Raw genomic sequence first — 6,501 nt, 5'->3', positions numbered from 1 at the left:
TAACCCTAGGCCTTTTTCTGAAGTATTTGAAGGGAAATCTCAAACATCATTGTATCTCTGACTACTTTAGAATGCATCTTAGTTAAAAAAAAAAAAAAAAGGCCGGGCATTGTGGTTCACACCTGTAATCCCAGCACTTTGGGAGGCCGAGGCGGGTGGATCACCTGAGGTCAGGAGTTCAAGACCAGCCTGGCCAAATTGGTGAAACCCCGTCTCAACTAAAAATACAGAAAAATTAGCTGGGTGTGCCTGTAATCCCAGCTACTTCGGGAGGCTAAGGCAGAAGAATCGCTTGAACCCAGGAGGCAGAGATTGCAGTGAGCCGAGATCGCACTACTGCACTCCAGCCTGGGCAACAAGAGAGAAACTCCATTTCAAAAAAAAAAAAAAAAAAAAGGCATTTGGCTGGACACAGTAGCTCATGCCTGTAATCCCAGCACTTTGGGAAGCTGAGGTAAGAGAATCTCTTGAGCCTAGGAGTTGGAGACCAGCCTGGGCAACATAGCAAGACCCCATCTCTCCGAAAACTTTTTAAAAATAGCCTGGTGTGATGGCACATGCCTGTAGTCCTGGCTACTTGGGAGGCTGAGGCAGGAGGATAGCTGGAGCCCAGGAGTTTGAAGTTATGGTGAGCCATGATCACACCAGTGTGCTCCAGCCTGGGCAATACAGAGTGAGACCCTGTCTCTATAAAGTGACAACTACAAAAACAAACATTTGCTGACATAATCACAATGTCATTGTTACACTTTACATAATTAACAACAGTTCTCTGACATAAGCTGGTCATAGTCATCTCTCCTAGATGGGCCACAAAAGTCTTTCTAGAAAGACCCAGTGAGACTCACACATTCATTATGTTTGGCTGTTAGGCCTCTTAGGTTCCTTTTAACTAGGGTGATTGTATAATTAGTGTCTAAATTGGGACCCTTGTGAGAATGAAATGAAAGGGGGCCACATATGTGGCCACACGGGCAGGAAATGCACATTGGGATGGCCCTGGGTCCTTGGCCACTTCTGTTAAAGTCCTCTTTGAGGAGGGATAGCCCGTCTGGTGTCGTCCTCTGGCAATCCCACTTCCTGGGTTTGCGTCTGTTACGGTCTGCTGCTGACTTGCTTCCTCCTCTGCCTGCATTTCTTGGACAGTTGCTCTAAAGCTCGATTGGATTCAGGCTCAGTTCCTTTGGTATATTTGTGTTCGCGGGTACCTACACTAGTGTGGGGCTACTCACTTCTGTGTCACATGGGGAGGCCCAGTTTGCCTGGGGGGTCCCACTTTCTGGGGGGCTGAAAGTGAGCCCTCCACTGATTGTTGGACCAGCAGCACCTGTAGCCCCCCAAGGTGAGGTTGGTGAGATGGGGCATGTTGGTGCCTGTCAGCAGTGGCTCTGGGTGCTATTTGGGGTTCATGGTGCTCTTTGGGGCCTCCCTCCCTTTCTTGTTGGAGGGACTGCATGAAGACCCCACACCACTGTGTTTGGCTCCCACTCTACTCTGGCTGCAAGGTAGGCACTCACTGGCACCTTTTGTTGCAGACACCAAGAAGAGGAGAAGGAAGCCAAAACAGAAGAAACCAGAACCCATCCTCTTACGGGACCGGTCGACCTCCCCATGCCTGCCACCGACCCCGCTGCCACCTCTGCCACTGCCACCACCATGGTCTCCGTGGTGACCCCGTCACCCCCTGTCTACACTATGCCTAGGGTCTTTGGTCCCTTCCCTTCACTGCCCTGCAAGTCGGTCAGTGGGAACCTCCCCCACTCCAGGCAGTCCTGGGTGCCCCCTGCTCAGAACAATCCCAGGGGCTCTCCTGGGCCTGTAGCTGTGGCTCTCAGGCCTCTGCTTTTAAGCAGCAGACCCCTCTTTGCAGACAGGGTCTTGATGGATAAAGCAGATAAACGGTGTTTGCTCTGGTTAAGGCATTGGGTGAGGTTGAAGGCACCAAGGGGCTCCACCTTCTTGACTTTAGGCAAGCAAGGCAGCCCCAGGTGCACCAGACAGGATCCTGGGGCTCCCAAAGGACAGGTGGAAAACCAGAGGGCCCCTCCCACATCTCCAGCACCAGTCCTGCCTCTCCCTGTGGGCATGTCTCCCCATACTATCCTCTGCCTGCAGTGTACTGGGTTAGAGCCAGGATGGTGTCTGGCTCCAGGGAGGTGCAGAGGCATGCTTACCAGGGGAAGCCAGGGCAATGGAGCTTGGGCATGCTGTTTCCAGCCACATATGAGAAATGGAAGCCTCCAGGGTTGAGAACCAAGGGAATCAGATCAACCATGTGGCTGCAAGACAGGGCAGAGAAGGGGCATCAGCCCCAGCCCTCCACACCTCATGTGCAGTTCTACAGCATAGGCACAGGTACTGCCCACACAGTCGACCTCTGAGCCCAGACCCCTCCCCTGTAAAATGAGAATAAGCACTCAGGATGATTGTGAGGATTAACTAACAGATTGTGAAGAAATGGTAACTGAGCCTGGCACATGGGACACTCCCCAAAATGCTCCTTTTTCATTTCCCTCAAGCCCAGAGTAAACCCCTTTGACCTCTTTGCGTTTCATGACAGGCCATTCCAGTTTAATTTCACTTCAGATCTTGAAATGTCCAAATTCTTCACTTGGAGGATAGAAAGGAAATCTCAGGACAAGTTTGTTGGCCTCAGTTAAAGAAAAGTACCTTATAGAAGAGCCATAAGAATGATGTGGCTTTCGGCTGGGCGCGGTGGCTCAAGCCTGTAATCTTTGGTGATGGCCAGAACGGGCGGGATCACGAGGTCAGGAGATCAAGACCATCCGGCTAACATGGTGAACCCATTCTCTACTAAAAATACAAAAACTAGCCGGTGCGACCTGGCGGGCGCCTATAGTCCAGGCTACCTCGGGAGGCTGAGGCAGGAGAATGGTGTGAACCCGGGAGGCGGAGCTTGCAGTGAGCTGAGATCCAGCCACTGCACTCCAGCCTAGGGCGGACAGAGCGAGACTCCGTCTCAAAAAAAAAAAAAAAAAAAAAAACAAGAATGATGTGGCTCTTCATTCATCCTTGGGCGATACATTGGGTTGGACCATCTACTTGTGCCACACTTTGAGCTTGTTAGGGGTTACAGGAGATGGAAATTGGGGGCGCTGGGAACTAAGGAAGTCTATAACCCAGGCCTGGGGGATGCGAGGACTGCCTGGAGTGGAGGCCCAGACCTGAATGAGTTCACAACAGGCTAAGTGGGAAATCAAGAGGCTGCAGGCAGTTTAGGCACCACACCTGGCCGTTCATCTTTTTTTTAGCATGAATAATGCTTCCATTTCCCTGGATATGCCACATTTTATCGTCTCACCCACGGAAGGAATATCCCTGGTTGCTTCCAAGTTTTGGGCATTATGAATGACAGCCAGCTATAAACATCTGGTTGGAGGTTTTAGAGTGGACATAAACTGTTCAACTTATTTTGGGTAAATACCAAGGAGCATGGGCTTGCTGAAATCATAGGGTACGATTATCCAAACTATCTTCCAAAATGATTGTACCATTTTGTATTCAGCATATGATAAGAATTCAGGAAGGACTTGGACTGGGCACAGTGGCTTGATGCCCTGTAATCCCAGCACTTTGGAGGCCGAGGCGAGGTGGGATCACGGAGGTCAAGTGAGATCGAGCCATCCTGGCTAACATGGTGAAAACCCGTCTCTACTAAAAATACAAACAATTGGGCGGGTGCGGGTGGCTCAGCCTGTAATCCCAGCAATTTGGGAGGGCCGAGATGGGCGGATCACGAGGTCAGCAGGATCGAGACATCCTGTGCTAGACACAGTGAAACCCCATCTCTACTAAAAAATACAAAAAATAGCCGGACGGAGGGTGGCGGGCGCTGTAATTAAGTCCGGCTAACTGCGGAGGCTGAGGCAGGAGAATTGGCGTGAACCCGCGGAGGCGGAGTTGCAGGAGCCAGATTCGGCCACCGCATCCAGCTGGGCTGAAGAGCGAGACTTCCGCCTCAAAAAAAAAAAAAAAATTAGCAAGGTGTTCGTGAGTGGGCACCTGTAGTCCAGCTAACTCGGGAGGGCTGAGGCGAGGAGAATGGCGATGACCGGGGAGGCAGAGCTCGCAGTAGCCGAGATTGCACCACTGCACTCCAGCCTGGGCGACAGAGCGAGACTCCATCTCAATTAAAAAAAGACAATTCAGATTTCTGGCCAGTCATGGTGGCACACTACTGTAATTCCATAATCCCAGCAATTTGGGAGGAGTGAGATGGGGGATCACTTGAGCTCAGGTGTTCAAATTAGCCAGGCATGGTGGTGCACACCTTATAGTTCCAGCTACTTGGAAGGCGTGAGTGGGAGAATCGCTTGAGCCCAGGGGGTGGAGGCTGCAGTGACCTGTGATCACCCCATTGCACTCCAGCTTGGAGGACAGAGTGAGACCCTATTTCAAAACTTTTTTAATTAAAAAAAAAAAAAAATCTAGGGGCCAGGTGCAGTGGCTCATGCCTGTAATCCCAGCACTTTCTTTTTTTTGAGACGGAGTCTTGCTCCGTCGCCCAGGCTGGAGTGCGGTGGCGCGATCTCCACTCACTGCAAGCTCCGCCTCCTGGGTTCACGCCATTCTCCTGCCTCAGCCTCCCGTGTAGCTGGGACTACAGGCACCCGCCACCTCGCCCGGCTAATTTTGTATTTTAGTAGAGACAGGGTTTCACCGTGTTAGTCAGGATGGTCTCGATCTCCTGACCTCGTGATCCGCCCGTCTCGGCCTCCCAAAGTGCTGGGATTACAGACATGAGCCACTGCGCCCGGCCTATCCCAGCACTTTCACAGGCCGTGGTGGGTGGATCATGAGATCAAGAGACTGAGACCATCCTGGCCAACATGGTGAAACCCTGTCTCTACTAAAAATACAAAAATTAGCTGGGCATGGTGGTGCACACCTGTAATCCCAGCTACTTGGGAGGCTGAGGTAGGAGAATTGCTTGAACCCAGGTGGCAGAGGTTGCAATGAGCTGAGATCACGCCACTGCACTCCAGCCTGGTAACAGAGTGAGACTCCATCTCAAAAAAAAAAAAAAAAAAAAAAAATTCTAGGTGAGAGAAAGTTTACCCAAAAGGACATCCAAGGAGTAAGCAAAGCATTAAAAAGTGTTTTTGACTCTCTTAGTAATGAAATATGTACATGTTAAGATTGCTAGGATGAGTGTTATATACCTATCAAAAAGCCCAAAGTTGGCCAGATGTGGTGGCGTATGCCTGTAGTCACAGTTTACGTGGGAGGCTGAGGCAGAAGGATCGCTTGAGCCCCGGGGTTCGAGACCAGCCTGGGAAACTTAGTGAGACCTTATCTCTACAAAAAATTTTTAAACATTAGCCGGATGTGGTGGCATGTGCCTGTAGTCCCAACTACTTGGGAGGCTGAGGTTGGGGGATTATTTGAGCCCAGGAGGTTGAGGCTGCAGTGACCTATGATCACGCCACTGCACTCCAGCCTGGGCAACAGAATGAGACCCTGTCTCAAAAAAACAAAAAACAAAAAAACCCCAAATTAATGAAAATCCTGTATTTTCTTTTTTTCTTTTCTTTTTTTTTTTTTTGAGAGGGAGTCTTGCTCTGTCGCCTATGCTGGAGTGCAGTGGCCTGATCTCAGCTCACTGCCAGCTCCGCCTCCCGGGTTCACGCCATTCTGCTGCCTCAGCCTCCCCAGTAGCTGGGACTGCAGGTGTCCGCCACCACACCTGGCTAATTTTTTGTATTTTTAGTAGAGACGGGGTTTCACAGTGTTAGCCAGGATAGTCTCCATCTCCTGACCTCATGATCCACCCGCCTTGGCCTCCCAAAGTGGTGGGATTACAGGCGTGACCCACTGTGCCCAGCCGAAAATCCTGTACTTTCAAGGCTGTAGGAAGATACTCATTTTAGCTATGGAAATCTTACCAAATTGGCTTTTTTGGTTGTTTTTGAGACAGTTTCGCTCCTGTTGCCCAGGCTGGAGTGCAATGGCGCCATCTTGGCTCACTGCAACCTCCCCCTCCCAAGTTCAGGTGATTCTCTTGCCTCAGCCTCTCGAGTATCTGGGATTACAGGCGCCCACCACCATGCCTGGCTAATGTTTTTTTTCTTTTTTTTTTTTAAGTAAAGATGGGGTTTCATCATGTTGGCCAGGATGGTCTTGATCTCCGTCTCAAAAATAATAATGAATCTTTAATTTCACCAATAACAACAGATGCAAAATACTCCATCAAATGGGTGGAACATCATTTACTCAACTGTTTTTTCTGTTTTTTTTTGAGATGGGGTCTCACTCTGCTGCCCAGGCTGGAGTGCACTGACGTGTCTCCGTTCACTGCAAGCTCTGCCTCCCAGGTTCACGCCTTTCTCCTGCCTCAGCCTTCCGAGTAGTTGGAACTACAGGCGCCCGCCACCACGCCCGGATAATTTATTATTATTATTATTATTATTATTATTATTTTATTTATTTATTTATTTATTTTTTTTTGAGACGGAGTCTCGCTCTGTCGGCCGGGCTGGA

This window comes from Rhinopithecus bieti, unplaced genomic scaffold (assembly GCF_001698545.2).
Source record: "Rhinopithecus bieti isolate Rb0 unplaced genomic scaffold, ASM169854v2 scaffold_13317, whole genome shotgun sequence".
NCBI classification, from domain to species: Eukaryota; Metazoa; Chordata; class Mammalia; order Primates; family Cercopithecidae; genus Rhinopithecus; species Rhinopithecus bieti.
The sequence above is the reverse complement of the archived record's forward strand: the minus strand, read 5'-3'. Positions refer to the sequence as shown.